Source organism: Dromiciops gliroides, chromosome 4, assembly GCF_019393635.1.
Source record: "Dromiciops gliroides isolate mDroGli1 chromosome 4, mDroGli1.pri, whole genome shotgun sequence".
Classification (NCBI taxonomy): domain Eukaryota; kingdom Metazoa; phylum Chordata; class Mammalia; order Microbiotheria; family Microbiotheriidae; genus Dromiciops; species Dromiciops gliroides.
The window spans coordinates 477,218,601-477,238,656 of record NC_057864.1 but is presented as its reverse complement, the minus strand read 5'-3'; the positions used below and the strand labels follow the sequence as shown (position 1 = coordinate 477,238,656).

The following is a 20,056-nucleotide window of genomic DNA, read 5'->3' as shown; positions in this document are numbered from 1 at the left end:
TCAGACACTATCTATGCAGCTGTGGGCACATCACTTAATGTATTTCAGCCTCAGTGTCCTCATCTGTAATATGGGGATGATAACAGCATCTACCCAAGGTTGTTGTGAGGATCAAGTGAGAGATCACATGTAAAGCACTTTGAAAATCTTAAATCACTATGTAAATACTGGTTGTTGTTGTTTTCCTCCTGCTCATCAAGGTGACTCAAGTTCATTCTGACATTTACTAGCCATCACCATTTGTGTCCTTTTGTCTTTCGTCCCTAGATCCTGGCACAGAGCCTTGCACATAGTAGGTACTAAACAAATTGAAGTCAACCTGAACCCGAGATTCACTTTTCTCATCTGTAATACCTCTAGGAGAGGGATGGGACCTTGGGTCTTCTTGGTCTAGGGAACTCCCAAATGAGAAAACCCCTCCCCCAGTGTAGGCGAGCACCTTCTCTTAGGGAGAGTCCCAATGCGGTAGGCAGGACACCAGGTCTTCCTGGTTCTGGGTCCTGCTCCCTATCCGCTAAGTCATGCTGTCTCCCTTCTTAGACTGGACCTAATGTGATGCTTTACCTAACAGTTGTGAGGAGCGAGATAATATACATAAAGGACTACACAGGGCATGCCCAGGAGAATGCTTTTCACAATAAATAACAACTTTGTAAAGATAAACTATGAAAGACTTTGGAACTCTGGTTGTGAAATGACCGACAGTGATTCTGGACGTCCCATGATGAGGGATGCTAGCCGGCTCCCTCCTGAAGGGTGATGGACTCAAGATGCAGAAAAAAACACACTCATGGACATGGCCAGTGTAGCAATTTGTGTTACCAGGGTTTGCTTTGTTTTTCTTTTTATCCAGTGGGGGTGAATGGAAAAGAAAACCAATGCTTGTTCACTGAAAAATTAAATGAAATGAAAACATATAAAGTTCTCCACGAACCTTAAAGCACCTTATTACCCAGGGCTGTAATGAGAATTGCCTTTTGTCTGCCCTTAAGTACAGTATTAAGTGACTTGTTGGACCGTGGGCAATGGGGGAATCGAAGAGAGAGAAGGGGGAAGAGGCATAGATTTCTGTGAATTACTTCACATCTTTAAATGAATACTTCAGTTATCTCCGTAAATCCTTTAAGAGGTAACTATAGTGGTACATGCCTTGTCGGGTGGTGGGTGGGGGTGGGGAGGGATACATTTTAAAGTCAGTACGTAAGAATATAGTTAGAGGGGGCAGCTAGGTGGCACAGTGGATAAAGCACTGGCCCTGGATTCAGGAGTGCCTGAATTAAAATCCAGCCTCAGGCACTGGACACTTACTAGCTGTGTGACCCTGGGCAAGTCACTTAACCCCCATTGCCCCGCAAAAAAAACCAAAAACAACAACAACAAAATGAATGTTGAAAACAATCTTTACATGTAATTGGAAAATAAAATAAAATACTACCAAGGGGGAAAAATCCCTTAGTTACCCAGAAAGTATATCATGGTATCTTTTAAGAGCTATGGCTAAAAGAGAGTGTGGGTCTCTTTAAAAAGGAGGCAGCCACTGGGGTCAGAAGGGTTCCTAAGAATACAAGAGTACCAGTGTTTTATTTTTGACTGTACCCAGTTGAACTATTGATCTGAGAGTGTCGGTGATGGAGAATTCAAATAAAAAGGGAACAAAAACAGGTAAAGATTCAGTTGGCAGAAAAATTGATGATTGGGGGGAAAATACTCTTCTAAACATGTGATGACACGTGTCAGTGTTCAGGAGAAGGTGATCGGACTACTGCATAACTGTTCCTTCTGTCTCATGGCCCACGAGGACAAGAGAAGCCCCAAGGTGGTCATGTGCCACACAGCAGGGCCTTTCTCTATGATCAAGGATGCCAGAAATAGACTGGTTGGGAATGTGATGGAGAAGAGATGCTAGGATTCTCCTTCGGGTACTACGATGCTCACACTGAGGGACACCAGGGGATAGGAGAAGACCAAGAAACATCTTAAGCTCACTCCTGAGCATCCCCCTGGGGCTAATATCTCTAACCTTCAGTGGTTGTTTATTTCCCTTTTTTTTTTTTTCTGAGCACATAGAGTTGGGTTTCATAAGCCAGAATACTATTTGTCAACAGGCCCAAAGAAAAGAAAAGAAATTATTTGGGTTGGGAGAGACCAAAGGAGACCTAGTTCTTTGCCTCTACCTACTACTGATCCCACATCCGATTGATACTTTTTTTTTTTTTACCATATTTATGATTTTATTGCTGGAAGGAATTCATTATGAGAAATCCCCTTTACCAAGGCAAACCAGCTCTGGCTCTTGCTGAGGTCCTGAGAGATGAAATGATTTGCTCAGGGTCATCTGGGCAATGACTGCTCGGTGGGATTTGAACCTAGGTCTTCCTGATTCTGAGGTCAGCTCTTAGATCTCTACAAATAAATACAAATCTCTTAACATCGTCATTTCCTGAGCACCTTTCCTCTCGTGATGTCCTAGAAACAGAGCTGGTCTCAGGGCCCTGGCACTAGCTCTGTCACTGCGAGGTCTTACATAAAACACTCTCACTGTGCCTCAGTTTCCTATTCTGTCAAATGTGACTGTTGGACTATATGAGCTCTAAATTCTCTCCTGGCTCCAGTATTCAATTTCCCCCCTCCCTCCCCCCACCTCGCCATCTTTATACCATCCCTGTAAGGCAGGGGAAGGGGCATAGATTATTCTCCCCAGTTTACAGATGGGGAAGTTGAGAAAAAAGGTAAATTTATTTAATGCAAGAAATGCAAATGTTAGAATGTAAGTTCCTTAAGGGCAGGAACTACTTGACTTTTATCTCAGTATCTCCCAATACCAGTATAATTCCTGGCACATAGTAGACATTTAATGCAAAGTGATTTATTAATTGGGTGACCTTGACTGTACCCTCATAAGCCAGGAGTGGCACTGGTGATGAAACCAGCCTTCACTAGAGAATCTCACCAATTTCCTCAGTTTCCTCACCTGAAAAAGGAGGGAGTAGGACTAGGTTGTCTCTGAAGTCCTTTCCGGATCTAGATCTAAATCAGGCTGACCCTGACCCTCTCCCGGAGCTCCAGAAAAAGACAGCCAAGGTTACCCAGCCAAGCAAGGAGGAGCCAATAACTGCCCCTCTTCACTCTTCCAGAACAAGTTACATTCCACCTCGAGGCCATTCTGTCATTGACTTTATCCTTTTCTTGGCTCATCTATATTTTCATAGACAAACAGCTGGCTTCCTTCCCCTTGCTCTGCAAAGTCCTATTCCCTCTTCCTTAACAGGCATGGCAAGGCAACACCCTTTGCTCTGGAATCTTAGATTACCTGGACGGCAAGAAGAAGACCCTAAAATTTGGCAGTTACTGTCCAGGGGAATATTCCAGCTTCCTCTTCAGCCTGGTGTAGTGGGAAAAGCCTGGGATGGAGTAGGGGAAGCCTTGGGTCTGATTCTTGGTTCTGCCACTTACTAACTGTTGATGCTGGGACAGATTGTCTCCCCTCCTCTGCCCTCCTTCCCAGCCTCCCCCTCGTGTTTCCCAGCTTATCATTTTAGCTAGCATCACCAGTGGTGGTTGCTGGTCAGGGCTTTGGCTCTATTCTTGCTCAGGTATAAGCTGGACTAAATGGCATCTGGGTTCCCAGCTCTAAGACCTTGGGTATCTAAGGGGGCTATTCTCCTTGCACTTTCTTTGTTGGGGAGGGGGTTGTTGTGAACCAAACACATCCTTTTATTTGTTTTTAATTTTTCCCAATCTTAATAGCATTTCATTTTTTCCAATTACATGTTAAGATAGTTTTCAATGATTGTTTTTATAAGTTTTTGAGTTCCAAATTCCACTTGCACTTTCTACCTCCTATGCAGCTACTCAGGGTTCTGGTGCTAGCTCTATTACTGTGTGGTCTTCTACAGAACTCTCTTTCCCACCTTTCTCCTTTCCTTCTTTCCCAGGCTCTTTCTCTTTCTTTGCCCTGGGCTACCAACTTCTACCAAAACAGGCTTTCCAATGGGGAAATTCACTATGCAAACATAAAATAGGTGGTAGGGGGATCTAATCTCAAGGTCTTCCTGAAGCCGGAAATAGCTCCTGGTTTTCACTCCTATGGTCTGGAAACTGATATTTCATAATCATCTGTGGGTCCAAGACTGTAGCTGAAGAGGGCATCATAATCTCTACACCACCCCCCAACCCCCAGTCCCGTGCATTTAAGCACTTAATAGTTGTTGAAGATGTAGGCAAACAGCCAGGGCTGCTCTGAGGGTGTGGTTGGCACAAACATGGCCAATGGCTGAATTGGGGGAAGGGTTGCAATGAGGGGGGACATCATCACTGAGGCCCGAGTTTAACAAAAGTGTATGGATTATAGATTTAGAGCAAGAAGGGACCTCAGACTGTGTAATCCTAGCTTCTCATTTTACAAATGAAAACAGCTAACACCGAGGGAGGTTAGATAACTTGTCACATGTCACCCAACTAGGGTGGGATTTGAACACAGCTCCTCTGAAACCTAAGCCAGTAGATGTTTCTTGCCTCCACGGGATCCCTTCCCCTGAAGGAGGGTACTTTTTTCTTTTTCCCTGAGAAGAAATCTGTATTTTCACCAACCTCTGATGGGAAGTTAGCCTTTCCCCAGACTCCGCCCCCCCCCCAAAAAAAGTGATTTCAGATGATCCCTGACTCCTAGGTGAAGAGGTCAGTGCTAGAAATAGAATACCGGTAGAGACTGACCAGGGAATGGACTCCAGAATCCAGGACTAACAGAGATTCAGGAATCCAGAGGCTCAGACCCCAAAACAGCTGTATGAAAATGGGACATTGGGAGTTTAGGAAGGCCAGTAGCTACCTACCCTTAACCCATTCTTCATGTGCAGAGAAGCAGTGCCCAGGCTCTAGGGAGAATGTAGAATAACACCAGTTCTCAACCCATGTTCTCCATGATCTGATGCTATCATTACTTGGAGCACTTGACCTTGCATCCAAGAGTACCGTGTGTGTGTGTGTGTGTGTGTGTGTGTGTTGAACAAGAGCTGGAAAAGGAAGTCCCTTTGATCCAATTTAAGCATTTACCACATGCCAAGCATTAAGGCATCATGGTCTAAGTGGGCTCCAGCATTGGTCAGGGGAGTTGAGTTTAAATCCCAGCTCAGCAACTAACTTGCTCTGTGACCTTGTACAAATCACTGCCCTTCTCTGGGCCTCTGTTTCTGCATCAGTAAAATGAGGGGTTTGGACTACATCAGGAATTCTTAACCTGGGTTCTCCATACCCCTTGGCTAAATGGATAAATTTCAAGGAGTCCATGGATGGAAATGGGGGGAAACCCCCAATTACATCTTTATTTTCACTAACCTTCAACTGCAATTTGGCATTTCTTTCAATTATGAATTAAACCACCACAATTCTAAAAAGGGTTCATAGGCTTCAGCCAACTGCCCAAGGGAAAAATTACATAAAAAAGGTTAAAAGCTTTGGTGGTCTCTGAAACTGGAGATCATAAGCACCAACCATCCCCAGCAGCCCCTTGCTCCCCCCACCCCCCTGTCCACCAGCAGCATGGGGCATGATGGGAAGGGACACAGGGGCAGTGGCCCCTTCAGTAGGGTAGGAGTAGAGCAAAGTGTGTGAAGAGGGGAGACAGTGGGCCGCCTGAGTGACTCACTCACCTGGGGTCTTCTTGGAGCAGGGGCTCAGGAGCAGTTTTTCTGGGGGCTGAGGGGGAGCTGCTCTTGACTTAAGGGTGTCCAGAAAGCTGAAGCAGGTCCCCAGGAGGCACCGCTTGGACAGGCCTGCTAGACAAAGACCACCACCCTTCTCAGGGCTGCGGGGAACTTAGGAGGCAGCGGCGATGCCAAGGAGAGTAAAGCAGTTGCCAGAGGTTGCTCAGCTGAGCTTTCCTGTCTTTTTCAATCTCTGCTCCTCTGGCTGCCTTTTTAAGGGAGGAGAAGGGGAGGAGCCAGCAGAAATAATGCTCTCCGGGCCCAGCCCCCAACCCTCCCCCTTCCTGTCCCTAGACGAGGTAGTTTTTCCAAAGGCATCTGCCTGTGATGCTCCTGAACTAATGAACAACAGCCCCTGAATCCTGGGGACATTGACTGTCCAGCAATGGCCAATCAGCTCTCCTCGTTCTCCTCCTCCCATCACTCTAGTCCCATGGAAAGCGGTTGGAACTGAGATGAGAAAAACTGGGAGGGCTTCCCCTGGATCAAGGGAGAAGGCAGCAGGGAGGCTCAACAGGAACTAAGGCTTCCTGCCCCCAGTTCCAAGAACTATGAGCTGAATGCCCCAGGGGTGGGGAATGGGGATCTTGTTGGAGAAGAAGGGTCCATCCGCCAGCACCTCACGACCCAGATACATTGGGAAAAGCACTGGATACCTGGAAAGGTCCTAACTGCTGCTTTCTTCCTGTGTGACCCTGGGTGAGTCAAGGGAGTCCTCTCTGCCTCGTGGACTCCAGAGCTGCAAAGCGGCTCCAACCCCATCACTTCACAGGTGAGGAAGTTAAAGACCAGAGAGATTAAGGGACCAAAGATCACAGCTTTCGAACTGAAAGAGGGGGCAGCTAGGTGGCACAGTGGATAAAGCACCAGCCCTGGATTCAGGAGGACCTGAGTTCAAATCCCACCTCAGACACTTGACACTTACTAGCTGTGTCTTTTTTTTTTTTTGCAGGGCAGTGAGGGTTAAGTGACTTGTCCAAGGTCACACAGCTAGTGTCAAGTGTCTGAGGCTGGATTTGAACTCAGGTCCTCCTGAATCCAGGGCCGATGCTCTATCTACTGCACCACCTAGCTGCCCCCCACTTACTAGCTGTGTGACCCTGGGCAAGTCATTTAACCCTCGTTGCCCCTCACAACAACAACAACAACAACAACAAAGAACTGAAAGAGACTTGAGAGGCAGTCCAGTCCATCCCCTCATTTTATGGATGGGGAAACTGAGGCTTGCAGTGGCTGGGTCCTGGAGCCCAGGAAGACCATCTAGTCCAAACTGTACCTTAGCAGGAATTTCCCACAAAATACCTGAGGAGCAGTCAACCAGGCTCTGCTTAAAACCTGCCAGTGAGGGAGAATCAGCAACCGATGAAGGCAGCCCATTCCATTGATGAAAGCTCTAACCGAAAGCAAGTTTTTGTTTATACACAATGACTTGCCCGATGGTACATGAGTAGGAAGCATCAGAGGCAGGATTTGAACCCAGGATCTCTAACTCCCAACCCACTGTACCAGGCTGCCTCTCTGGTATCCCCACTGCCTTTCAATCAAGGCCCAAGTCAAGGAAACTAAGGCCTAATGACACTGTAAAAGGAGGTGAGTTTGTTTGGGATACCTTGCCCCCTCCTGACTCCCTTTATCTCAAGTGCTCTCACACTTGGTCTTCTCTCCCCAAATCAGGCCATTCTCTACAATTTTCTCCTTTTCCCCTATCAAAACCACCTCCCCCCCATTCCAACATGACAAAGCTGTTAGGCAGTTTAACTAGGTTAGGATAGATGTGACCAACTGGTAAACCACATGGAGGCTATAGATGGGAGATTTCACTCGGTGCCCCACCCTCCCTTGCCCCAGGGGCCTCTGCTTCAGTGAAGAAGAGTCCAATTCCTGTCTCCCCTGAGGGTTAGGAAAGGAGACAAGTTTACTCTTAAGCAATCCCCAAGGTCCCTTCTGACTTTTTATTGTGCCAATTGCCTCAAAGTCCTGAGGGGAAGAGAAGGAAGAGAAAAAATGCAGCCAGTATGGCTAGCTATAACCGTAGCTTAGCCTCTCTGGCCATCAGTTTCCTCAGCTGAAAAGTGGGTGTAGTAGTAGCACCCACTTCCTAGGACTGTTGTGACTGAGGATTAGATGAGGCTACGTAGAAAGTGAATTGTAAATATTATTTCCTAATTGTTAAAGTGATTTGTAAACCTTAAAGCCCTCTGTAAATGTTCCAGGTAAGAGCTGGCCTCTGATTTCCTTGATATAGGGAAACTTCTTCCCTCCCTCCACTAATACAGGTCAATATCTTCTGGGCTAGTGTCAAGTGAAGTGTCTGAGGCCAGATTTGAACTCATGTCCTCCTGACTCCAGGGCCAGTGCTCTATCCACTGTACCACGTAGCGGTCCTTCTGCACTGTAGAGCTGCCTAGAGCACTGAGTGGTTAAGGAATTCACCCAGGGTCACAAAACCAATGTCCGAGGAGGAGGAATTGGAAACCCAGATCAGATCCATATCAATGTTAGCTATCAGTAAGAGCTTCCTAATTCGGTGGGATACAACAAGCACTTATTAAGTACACCACAGGCTGGGCAGTGCGCTGGTCTAAGCAGAGGATACGAAACAAAACAGTGTCTGCCTTCAAGGAGCTTTCTAACATTCACAAGGTTTACATTAGAGCCAAGCTCTGTATGAGATCCATAACCACTCAAAAGAGTTCAATTTCACTATCAACACAGAAAGAGCCAAGTGAGTGAAGAATGTCTATCATTCAGGTCTTTGGGTGACCCAAAGAGTTGGTCCTTCAGTTGGCTTATTTTGGACAGATGCTGAAAATGGGCCATTCTGTTGGACCCAGAAGGACGGGAGGAAAGGAATGGGCTTGGCTTGCTTTAGGGGAATTGGGCAGCATCTCTAACAACTCTAGATTCTCTCATATCTTTTTGGAATCAATATTTTTTCACTGATACTACAAGCCATGAAGCACCACTCTGAAAAATTAAAGTCACCCAAAGGGCAATAGACACAGGGAGCACGAATAGACTATGGAATTTTGCCAACAAAGATTTATAAAACCAGAAGAGCAGGTTGGGTGGTGTGGGATGCCTGATGGGCCACCATCACACTCTGTTGGGACCCATAAATGGTAAGAGCTCTGGAAGACCTTCAACCTGTTAGGTGGATCCCTAGGGATGGTTAATGGGAGGATACAGACAAGGGTTGCTGAGGATGAAATGGCTCCAATGGTTGTGGCCTCCCCAGTTGGAGAGAGGGCCCACATCAATGAAATCACAGACACAGTGAAGGTAGAAGGGAGGATTGCACTGGTTTTTGAGATGAGGAGGTCCTAATCTGGGGCTCCAGAGTTGTCCTGAGACACAGAACAGTCCAGCTCCAGCATCAAGCCCATGAATGAAAAACACCCAGTCCAGGATTGGAGGCACCTCCAACAAGGTCCCAGATAAATGGCTTTTGATCGAATTCATGTCAACCAGAATGAAACTGGACATGTGAGTTGTGGGGAGGGACAGGAGGGGAGGGAAGAACAGGGCAAGGCAAAGGAAATGAAACGAGGACAGAGGGCAGGAGTTATTGTCAGAGCAGGTTTTCTGCCTCTATGCTGGTCCCTTCCCCTCTCTGGGCCGCAGTTCCCAGTTCTGAAAAAAAAAATGGGAAGGTTGGACTTGATGACTTCCAGGTATCTGCTCGCTGGATATTGTTCAGCATAGACACTCTGGGGCTTCTGATTCTTAGAATAAAAAAAGAAGTCTGGTACAATGGAAAAAACACTGGGTTGAGAGTCAGGAGGACCTGAGTTCAAATCCGGCCTCAGACACTTAACACTTACTAGCTGTGTGACCCTGGGCAAGTCACTTAACCCCAATTGCCTCACTAAAAAAAAAAAAAAAATTTCTGCCATGAGACAGGAATGCATGATAGAAATGGGTCAAACATCTTCACATGAAACACTCTGATTCAGATTTAATTCATAAGTTTTCTAAAAAACATCTATAGTTTCAAAATTCCACCCATTTCATCCATTATCACAGATTATATTATCCATTAAACAGTAGTTTCCAGCAATTGAAAGTCATAAGGTTTTCTGTATATTAGTAGTGTTTTCTGAACTACCACACAAAAATATCATAATTATAATTTGCATCATACATGGCAACCGCACAAGGTAACAGATGTTTCTAAATCAATCTGCCTCTTTACCACGAGAGCTCTGTACCCCACAGCTTTATGATATGCTTTTCTTTTTCTTTTGTGTGTGTGTGTGTGTGTGTGAGGCAATTGGGGTTAAGTGACTTGCCCAGGGTCACACAGCTGGTAAGTGTCAAGTGTCTGAGGCTGGATTTGAACTCAGGTCCTCCTGACTCCAGGGCCAGTGCTCTATCCACTGTGCTACCTAGCTGCCCCTGCTTTTCTTTTTCTTAGTGTTACTCACTCATCTTACAGTATGTTCCTTGTAGGGAATTATACCACATGCTGACCTGATGCTTTTTAATCATCGTTACTAATTGGCAAATGTCTTGAGTCCAATACTGGTGCTCTCTGATAACTATGTACAGAACACATTAGAAAGTGAAATGTACCATATACAAAATAACAGCAATATTGTAAGATTATCTGCTGTGAATGACTTAGTTACTTTCAGCAATACAATGATCCAAGACAACTCTGAAGGACTTAAGAAAAATAAAATCCATCTACAGAGAAAGAACTGATGGTATCTGAATACAGATTGAAGCATAATTTTTTTGTGAGTTCCTTTATCTGAAGTTTTGTTTTTATCTGTTTTCTTTCACAACATGGCTAATATGGAAATGTTTTGCATGACTATACATGTATAACTTATATTGAATTACTTGAGTTCTTAAGGGGGGTGGGGAGGGAGGGAGAAGAGAATTTGGAACACAAAGCTTAAAAAAGTTAATGTAAAAATTTGTTTTTACATGTAATTTGTTAAATTCTAAAGAAGAAAACATCTATCTACCTCTTACTCTTACTTCATCTATGACAAGTTACTTGACCTCTGCTTGCCTCAATTTTCCCATCTGGAAGAGGGGGATCATAACAGCACCTACCTCCAGAGTTGTTGTGAAGATCAAATGAGATAATAATTGTGAAGTGTTTAGCAAGAGTGCCTGCCACATAGTAAGTGCTATATAAATGTTAACTCATTTGAATTAATGCTTATTGACTTAAATCAATGTAAGCTTCTTTAGGGTAGGGATCATCTTGTATTTTACCCTTGTATTCCTATGAGATTATGGCAAGTATTTAGATGGGCACCCTGTACAGCTGGCCCCTTAGTGGACACACACATTTGTGTACGTGTATATTTCTGTTGGTACGTGTAAGTAAATGTATAGGTGAAAGTATGTGTATATGGATATTGTATATGCATGTGCATACATGTTTTGTGTGTATTTGCATGTATAATACTGCATTATATGTACACATATAAATATGTATATATACAGTATGTGTATATATGCTATACCTATCTTGACATATAGTAACATATATAATGGCATAGATAGTACATACACATATCACTATGGTGTGTACGTATCTACATACATATGAATACACATATGTACTGTTTGAACATCTACATGTATGTAGGTAGAGCGGTGGAGAACATACCAGACCTAAAGTCAGGAACACTCATCTTCCTGAGTTCAAATCTGGCCTTAGACACTTACTAGCTGTGTGACCCTGGATAAGTCACTTCACCCTTAGTTTCCTCATCTGTCAAATGAACTAGAGAAGAAAATAGCCAACCACTCCAGTATCTTTGCCAAAAATACTCAAATGGGCTCACCAAGAGTCAGACATGACAGAAAAATGACCAAATAAAACCAAAATGTTATATGTGTATAATTACATAAATATACACTATGTATATATACTATGAATATATATATTTACTATATGTGTGTATGCAGTATATATCTCAACATTTATTGATACATATTGATATCATTTATATTAACACCACATATGGCATATACACATAGTCACTCATGTATAACATGTTACACATAACACATTATGTATTATATTGGATGTTTGTATATATTCACAGTGTATTTGCGTATTTTAAGCATGTACAATGCCTATATACAGTATATATCTTGATATAATGATAAATATAGATGGCATATATATCTGTTATTTTTATGTAATAATTAGATGAGAGGAGAGCAACCTGAATTACTTTCAGGAAATTGCAAAGCTCCCTTAAAAAGCTTCACCTGGGGACAGTTAGGTGGCCCAGTGGATAAAGCACCAGTATCCGGCCTTAGACACTTGACACTAGCTGTGTGACCCTAGACAAGTCACTTAACCCCCATTGACCCATATAAAAACAAACAAAAAACCTCCTTCCAGAAGCAAAAGCTAATCTTTTAAAAAAATTGTTTTATATTATTTTATTATTTTGTTTTTATAGCATGTATATTCCCCCCTGGAACCCTTCCCAGAGGGCCTACCTTTATAATAATAAATAAAAACAGAGTAAGAAAGAAAAAGTTTGGCAACATTAGCCAATATATTGGGTCTAACATTATGTACAATGTTTCACACCTCTGGCCTCCCACCTCCCTTTATTTTCTTTGGGAAGTCTATCTTTTTGTTCCTGAGATTTGATGGCCACTGTCTGCAAGAGGTTGAATACAACCATTTCTGGCCCAAGAAGAGCAGGGCTAAAGAATGTTATAAAGGAAATCTGTGATAGACTGATAGAGAGTAAGGGATGACATACGGATAGCCAAAGGACTTGATCGGTACCCTCAATGCTGGAATATTGGGAGGAATGGATACAGGCCTCCAGACTTTTGGGTGGAGCCCTGTGCCAAGCTAAGGGGAGGGAATGGGCCAGATTGTCACAGAATGGGTAGGGATGGATGGGCTGCAATCTGCACCATGGGAGGGAACTTCCCAATAAAGGATATCACCTATCCATGGGAGTATTTGTGTATTGTTCTGACCTAGCACAGGCCCCTGTCCAGCCCAGGCACTCAATCCAGGGACAAATGAATGACATGGGAGGTAACTCAGAGGACCAGGACTCCCCTGCTCAGGTTGGCTGCTAACACAAACATTCCATGTGGGTGAAGCATCCACTTAAGCAGCGGCATTCCAGGGGGCTGCCCTGAGCATTCCACATTCCACCATAGCAAACCTGATCTTGGAGTGTCTCTCTTGTAGCTCTCCTTCCCTCCATTAAGCTGCCTTCTTGCTGCTCCTTCTCTGGCCTCCCTCCCCTGGCTCTTTCCTGCAGTAGATCCCCTGCTCCTGCCCAACTTGTGGCCTTTAGAGTGTATTCTTCAGTGCCCCGTTCCTCAGCTTCCCTTTAGCTCTGAGTAATAATTCTTCTCAACATCATGTTTTCGAGGCCTCTTGCCTTTTGAACTCCTCCAAAGCAGCCTTCTCTTTTAGTCGACAGTAACCCCCAGGATTCATGAACCAACAAGCACCTATTAAGCACTTAGGACTTACCAGGTCCTGGGCTGGGTTTGGGCAATACAAAAACCCCAACTGAAGGAAGAGGATCATAGATTCAGAGCTAGAAGTGGCCTTGCAATCATTGAGTCAGACCTCCCCTTGTTTTACAGATGACAAAACTGAAGTCTAGGGAAGGGAGATGACTTTCCCAGGATGATATAGGGAACAGAGGGTGCAATTTACAAGAATAAAATTGCAGCCAGAATTCAAACTAAAGCCAGAGAACAGATTTAGAGCGGAAAGGGGGCTCGGAGGCCACCCGGTCCAATCCTCTTATTTCCCATACAAAGACATGGAGAGCGGAGATGAGAATTTGGCCCAGGCAGCACAGGTAGCAAATCGCAGAGCCAGGATTTGGAGCCTGGAATGTTTGCATGTGCCGATGATGATCAAGTTCAAAATTAAAAAGGACAATGTTAAAAAAGAAGTAAACCAGCCTCCACTGTGTCCTGGCTTACTGGATTAAGGTTCCTTCTGATAGAGGAGGGCAAATTAATAAAAAATAGAAGCAATCAATAGATTGGGGAGTGGTTATACCTTAGAAGAGCATGGCAAAATGGATGTGGGACCAGAGATATAGGCCACTTCCTCTTGTTCCCTCTTTTTTTGGGGGGGGGGGTTAAGTGACTTGCCCAGGGTCACACAGCTAGTGTCAAGTGTCTGAGGCCAAATTTGAACTCAGGTCCTCCCGAATCCAGGGCTGGTGCTTTATCCACTGGGCCACCTATCTGCCCCTGCCCCCTCATTTTTACAGATGAGGGAACAGAGGCCCTGAGACATGCCCAAGCATGTCTGATTCCAGGTTCTCTGACTCCAGAGTCAGGGCTCTTTCTCCTCTACCACACTAACTTTCCTCAAGAGTTGCCATACCTTGTCTCGCTCCCCCATTTTTACTGCTCCCTCTTTTTTTCCCAATTAAAATAAAATCATAGTTTATTTAGGTGCTAGGGAAAGGAAACCAAGAGAGAAATCCTCAGACTTCTTATGGGGAGAAGACATGGCCCAGAGGCGTGGCTCTGAGATACCTATCTCCACTGCTCTCTCTTTAATATTTTATATTTGAAATAAATTTAAAGATATAAGTCCTTAAGGTACATAAATACCATATATATAATAGAACATGCACATGGCTCAGTGCATGTATATATAGTGTATACATACATACATACAGTGTATATATGGTGAATATATAGACACATATACAGTGTATCTATAGAAATGTATATACTTTGTGTGTGTAGACATGTACATGGAGCTGTGTATAAGTCATGTTGTATCAACAAAGTAGAACATAAGCTTCTTTTTTGGTTTTGTTTTGTTTTTTAAAATTTATTTATTTTAATTATTTTTCCAATTACTTATAAAGATATTTTTTTGAGTTCCAGATTTCTCCCCCTCCCAAGGACAGCAGTCAATTTGATATAGGTAATACATTACAATCATGTTAACCATACTTCCACATCAGTCAAGAACATAAGCTTTTGGGGGGCAGTGTCTATTCTATTTTTGTCTTTGTTCTCCTGGTAGGAAGCAGGGGAATGTACACAGAAGGTACTTAATGCATGTTTGTCGAATGAATGGCCAGATCCCTGGAATGTGGCCATCTTCCCTGCCTAACAAAACCCAGGGGAAGAGATGGATGAACAGCTCTTACAACTTCTCTTACACCCCTGGGATGGGAGCCATTTCTTGCTCTTGGCGCTCTCAGCCCAGAAATGGTTTATTTAACCCCTTGGTAAGAGGAAGGAACTTAATGAATGTTTGTCTGTTACCTTGGATTTTACTTTTGTTACAAGGATTAAGATTTAGGGGTCCTGGGGGAGAAGGGCTCATACTCTTCTCAGTCCTCATGTAGGATGAAGTGACCCCACGATACTAATGATATTGAGAAAAATACCTGATCCAGATGTTCACATTGGCCTTGACAGGATGATCCCCCCACTACACAAGAGAAGGAAGAACAGATTACTGCCTGGCAAACATAAACAGTAGTCTCTGTCTCAGCTTACAGGGAACACTTTTTAAAATTTCTTTTAAAAAAAATTTAAGTATTTATTTAGTATTTTATTTTTTCCCAATTACAAATAAAAACAAATTTCAACATTTGTTCTTTTTAATTTTTAAAAAATTTTTACAAAAATTTTGAGTTCAAAATTCAAAGAGCATTTTTATTAAAAATTGTTGTACAACCAGTAGCAATTCTTGCTCTGACCCTTCTAGCTTGGCAAAGCACTCTACCTTCAACATCTTCGGGGGGCAAGGATTATTGTCCCTATTTTGTAGATAGGGAAACAGAGGATCTGTGCTGGGAAGTAAATTCAGACAGCTTACAGAGGTCATAGCTGGGACCTGGGCCCAGGCTTCTGACTCCCAAGTTCAGCCCCCTTGGCACTGGTGTGTCTCAAGCGTTCCTCCTCAATCTGGGAAAAATGCCATTGAGGACAAAGGTAAAATTCAAAGCCATCTCTCCTACCTCTAACTCCAGCCTGAGTTCAGCAGGTGAGTCCATTTTTTTTTTCATCTGCCAGACCAGTTAGGTTTGTACTTGACTGCTTCAGGATTTTTCTTCCCTCTGAAGTACTAGAGAAACCCTGGACTATAGCAATATTCCTAATTGGTCTCCCAGCCTCAAGCCTTTCCCTTCTCCAATCCATCCTTCACACAACTGCAGAAACGATTTTTCTAAAGGACAGATCTGACCATGTCACTCCCCTACTCAACAACCTTTTATTACCTCTAAGATCAAATAAAACACCTTTATTGACATGTAATGTCCTTTTGCAACTTGGTCCCGACTTATCTTTGCGAATTTGTTACGCTTTACTCTCCTCCATGCACTCTACCAATCAGCCAAACTGGCATTCTTACTGCTCCTTGTAGATGACATTTCTTTTTTCTTTTCTTTTCTTTTTTTTTTTTAGTGAGGCAATTAGGGTTAAGTGACTTGCCCAGGGTCACACAGCTAGTAAGTGTTAAGTGTCTGAGGCCAGATCTGAACTCAGGTCCTCCTGAATCCAGGGCCGGTGCTCTATCCAGATGACATTTCTTTTTGACCCACGTATCTTCGAGCTGGCTGTCCCCAGTGACTGAAATGCCCTCCTTCCTCTCTCATGTCACCTATACCCCTAATTTCCATCTTTTAGATGATTGCCTATCCTGATCTCTGGAGATAACACTCTTCCATTTTGCATCCAGTTACATATATGTAACCCCAGGGCTCAAGTCCATTGCATAAGACTCCTCATTGATGGAAATGATTACACCATGCTCCATGACCTTCTGAAGCAGGACATTAATAAGAGCTTGGGAGGGGAGAGATCCTTGTTCTTCCGGCTTCCTGGTTTTAAGAGAGGACATACTTTCCCAAGCTCTCTTTAAGAAGAGATCCCTGGGGGCAGCTAGGTGGCACAGTGGATAGAGCATTGGCCCTGGAGTACCTGGGTTCAAATTCGGCTTCAGACACTTAACACTTACTAGCTGTGTGACCCTGGGCAAGTCACTTAACCCCAATTGCCTCACTAAAAAAAAAAAAAAAAAAAGACGAGATCCCTGGAGGGAGAAAAAGAATTTGGGAAGAAGCGGACATGTAGAGGAGTTGACATCTCAGTAGTGTCCCTATTCTGGTCTTACCACACTAGAGAAGGAATTTCCCCTTGGGTGAGACTGGTGATTCTCTTCCTTGAGATGGGGCCACAACTGGGACCTGATTTACTGAGGAGACTTTTATTTCTTTTAAATTGGTTTAAAAATGTAGAACAAAACAATCATCAACCAACAAAAGACATTTTAATAAGCAAAACAATGAGAATTGTATGTGAAATTGTGAATTTCCATATATAGTTTGTTCCTATTTTTTTTTTTTTGCAATGAGGGTTAAGTGACTTACCCAGGGTCACACAGCTACTAAGTGTCAAGTATCTGAGGCCAAATTTGAACTGAGGTCCTCCTGAATCCAGGGCTGGTGCTTTATCTACTGTGACACTTAGCTGCCCTATATATTAAATTTAAAAGGAAGTACCCAAATATCCTACTTGTTTATTTCCCCTAATAAATGTTTGGTTTTCTTCCATGTATTTTTAAAAATGTCTTATTGGGTCTTTTCTTGTGGTGGCTTGCTTCTTCTGGGAAGATATTCTATGAATGGTTAATCCTCTCAAGGATAAGTGCATTCTTATCTTCAGTGACAGAGGGTGACATTTCCTGATCTTATCCCTGGATATTGGGGGCTACGGTAGGAGCAATATTTCCTAGAGCCTTGACATGTTAACTAATCTAGCATTTCTTAGGGTCTTTCCCCTGCAGACTAGGTTAGATTTTCCTTAATAGGTATTAAAACTGTCCTCTAGATTTGATTGGCCCAGAGGACTAAAACTCAGGTTGTTGATGGAGTGTCTAGGTAGCCTGAGTACAAAAATATCTAGGGCGAAGTGGATAGATAGAGTCAGTAGGACCTGAGTTCAAATCCGGTCTCAGATACTTAACACCTACTAGCTGTGTGACCCTAGGCAAGTCACTTAACCCCAATTGCCTCACACACCCACACAAAAAATATTTGGGATTGGGGAGACTGGTGTTCCAGGTCTGTTTTATCTTCTCCCTAAAGTTCTAGGGTACTTTGAAAAGTGGGTGTTTCTTTTCCTTTTCATTATTTTCATCCCCCATTGCTTTCAGCCAGTGATTAGCAACTCCAATCCCATTTAACTCACTTAAAATCGGATCCATTTTACTAAGGCATATTTACTTCAAAGATATATCAATGGGGCAGCTAGGTGGCACAGTGGATAGAGCACTGGCCCTGGAGTCAGGAGGACCTGAGTTCAAATCCGACTTCAGACACTTGACACTTACTAGCTGTGTGACCCTGGGCAAGTCACTTAACCCCAATTGCCTCACCCAAAAAAAAAAAAAAAAGGATATATCAAGAACAACATGTTAATACCATGTTGATTTGGGGTGGGGGAGGGGATTAGGCTCAAAACTTAGCTCAGCTCCTACACAGCATTGGTCTCACCTAGAGGCAGGATTGCCAGGAAGAGCTAGCATCTCAGCTTTGACTGAACTGGGTTCCTGAAGGCTGCTCCCAGGAGTCACTCCTTGCTCCCCAAGGCATGAATGCTGTACTGACTGCAGACCTGAGCTCAGCAATGACAGGATGCTGAGGAGCGCTCTGGATTTTTTGAATTCACAAAGTCGTAGGTTCCTTCCACGGTCACTGAGCTTCTTCAAGAGCACTGAGGCATGGTGCCAAGATGGCTGAGTGAGGAAGGAACCCTCTCAAGCCCTCCCAAATCCTCTCCCAAATAACTAGAAAACTGACTCAGAACTGATCCAGGAGCAGGGAAGCAGCTCTATTATTTAATATTGTACTGGAAACATTAGCTATAGCAGTAAGAGAAGAAAAGGAAACTGAAGTAGTTAGCATAGGCAATGAGAAAACAAAATTATCACTCTTTGCAGATGATATGATGTTATACCTGGAAACTCCATAGAGAATCAACTAAAAAACTACTTGAAATTATCAACAACATTAGCAAAGTTGCAAGGATACAAAGTAAACCCACACAGATCATCAGCATTTTATATATTCTCACAAAGTCCAGCAGCAACAGATGGAAGGTAAAATACAATTTAAGATAACTAGAGACATTATAAAATACTTGGGAGTCTATTTGCCAAGTCAAACCCAGGAACTATATGAATACAACTATAAAACACTTTTCAAACAAATAAAGTCACATCTACACAATTGGGAAAATATTAATTACTCATGGATAGGCCAAGTCAATATAATAAAGATCACAATTCTACTATTCTATCTATTTATTCAGGGCCATATCAAACTATCAAAATATTTTCTAGATCCAGAAAAATTAATAACAAAATTCATCTGGAAGAGCAAAAGGTCAAGAATGATAAAGGAATTAATGAAAAAAAAAAGAAAAGCAATCTAAAAGTACCAGATCTCAAACTTTATTAAATTATAATAAACAATCTGGTACTGACTAGGAAACAGAGTGGTAGATCAGTGGAATAGATTAGGTAAAAATTACATAATATTAAATGACCAAAGTATATGATAAACCCAAAGATCCAAGCTTTTGGAACAAAAAATCATTATTTGACAAAAACTGTTGGGAAAACTGGAAAACAGTATGGCAGAAATGAGGTATAGACCAGCTTCTAACACCATCTACCAAGATAAGGTCAAAATGGGTACATGATTTACATATAAAGGGTGATGCCATAAGCAAATTTAGAGAGCATGGCATAGTTTATCTGTCAGATTTATGGATAAGGGAAGAATTTAGGACCAAAGAAGATACAGAGAGCATTACAAAATGTAAAATAGATAATTTGGGTTATATAAAATTAAAAATGTTTTGTACAAACAAAATTAATGCAACCCAAATTATAAGGAAACCCCAAAACTGGGGAAAACTTTTCGCAACAAGTATCTTTGATACAGACCTCATTTCTCAAATATATAGAGAACCGAGTCAGATTTATAAAAATACAAACCATTCCCCAACTGATAAATGGCCAAAGGATATGAACAGGAAGTTTTCAGACAAAGAAATAAAAGTCACTTGAAAAAATGCTCTAAATCACTATTGATCAGAGAGATGCAAATTAACACAACTCTAAGGTACCAGCCCACACCTATCAGAGTGGCTAATATGACAAAAAAGGAAAATATTGGATGCTGGAGAGGATGTGGGGAACCCAGGACATTAATGCACTGTTGGTGGAACTGTGAAGTGATCCAGCCATTCTGGAGAACAATTTGGAACAATGCCCAAAAGGTTATAAAATTGTGTGACCCAGAAGTACCACTGCTAGGTCTATATCCCCAAGATAG

At 42.8% G+C, this 20,056-nt stretch overlaps 1 protein-coding gene across 1 annotated transcript in view; it reads right to left on the bottom strand.

Moving 5' to 3' along the window:
* Window positions 1–5,884, bottom strand: part of LOC122755357 (NADPH--cytochrome P450 reductase) — an 80,168-nt gene extending 74,284 nt beyond the window's left edge. Inside the window, exon 1 of the mRNA XM_044003676.1 lies at window positions 5,649–5,884. The gene's annotated coding sequence lies outside the window, so the exon portion shown is untranslated. The remainder of the gene's footprint in view (window positions 1–5,648) is intronic.
* Between the last annotated feature and the right edge of the window lie 14,172 nt (window positions 5,885–20,056).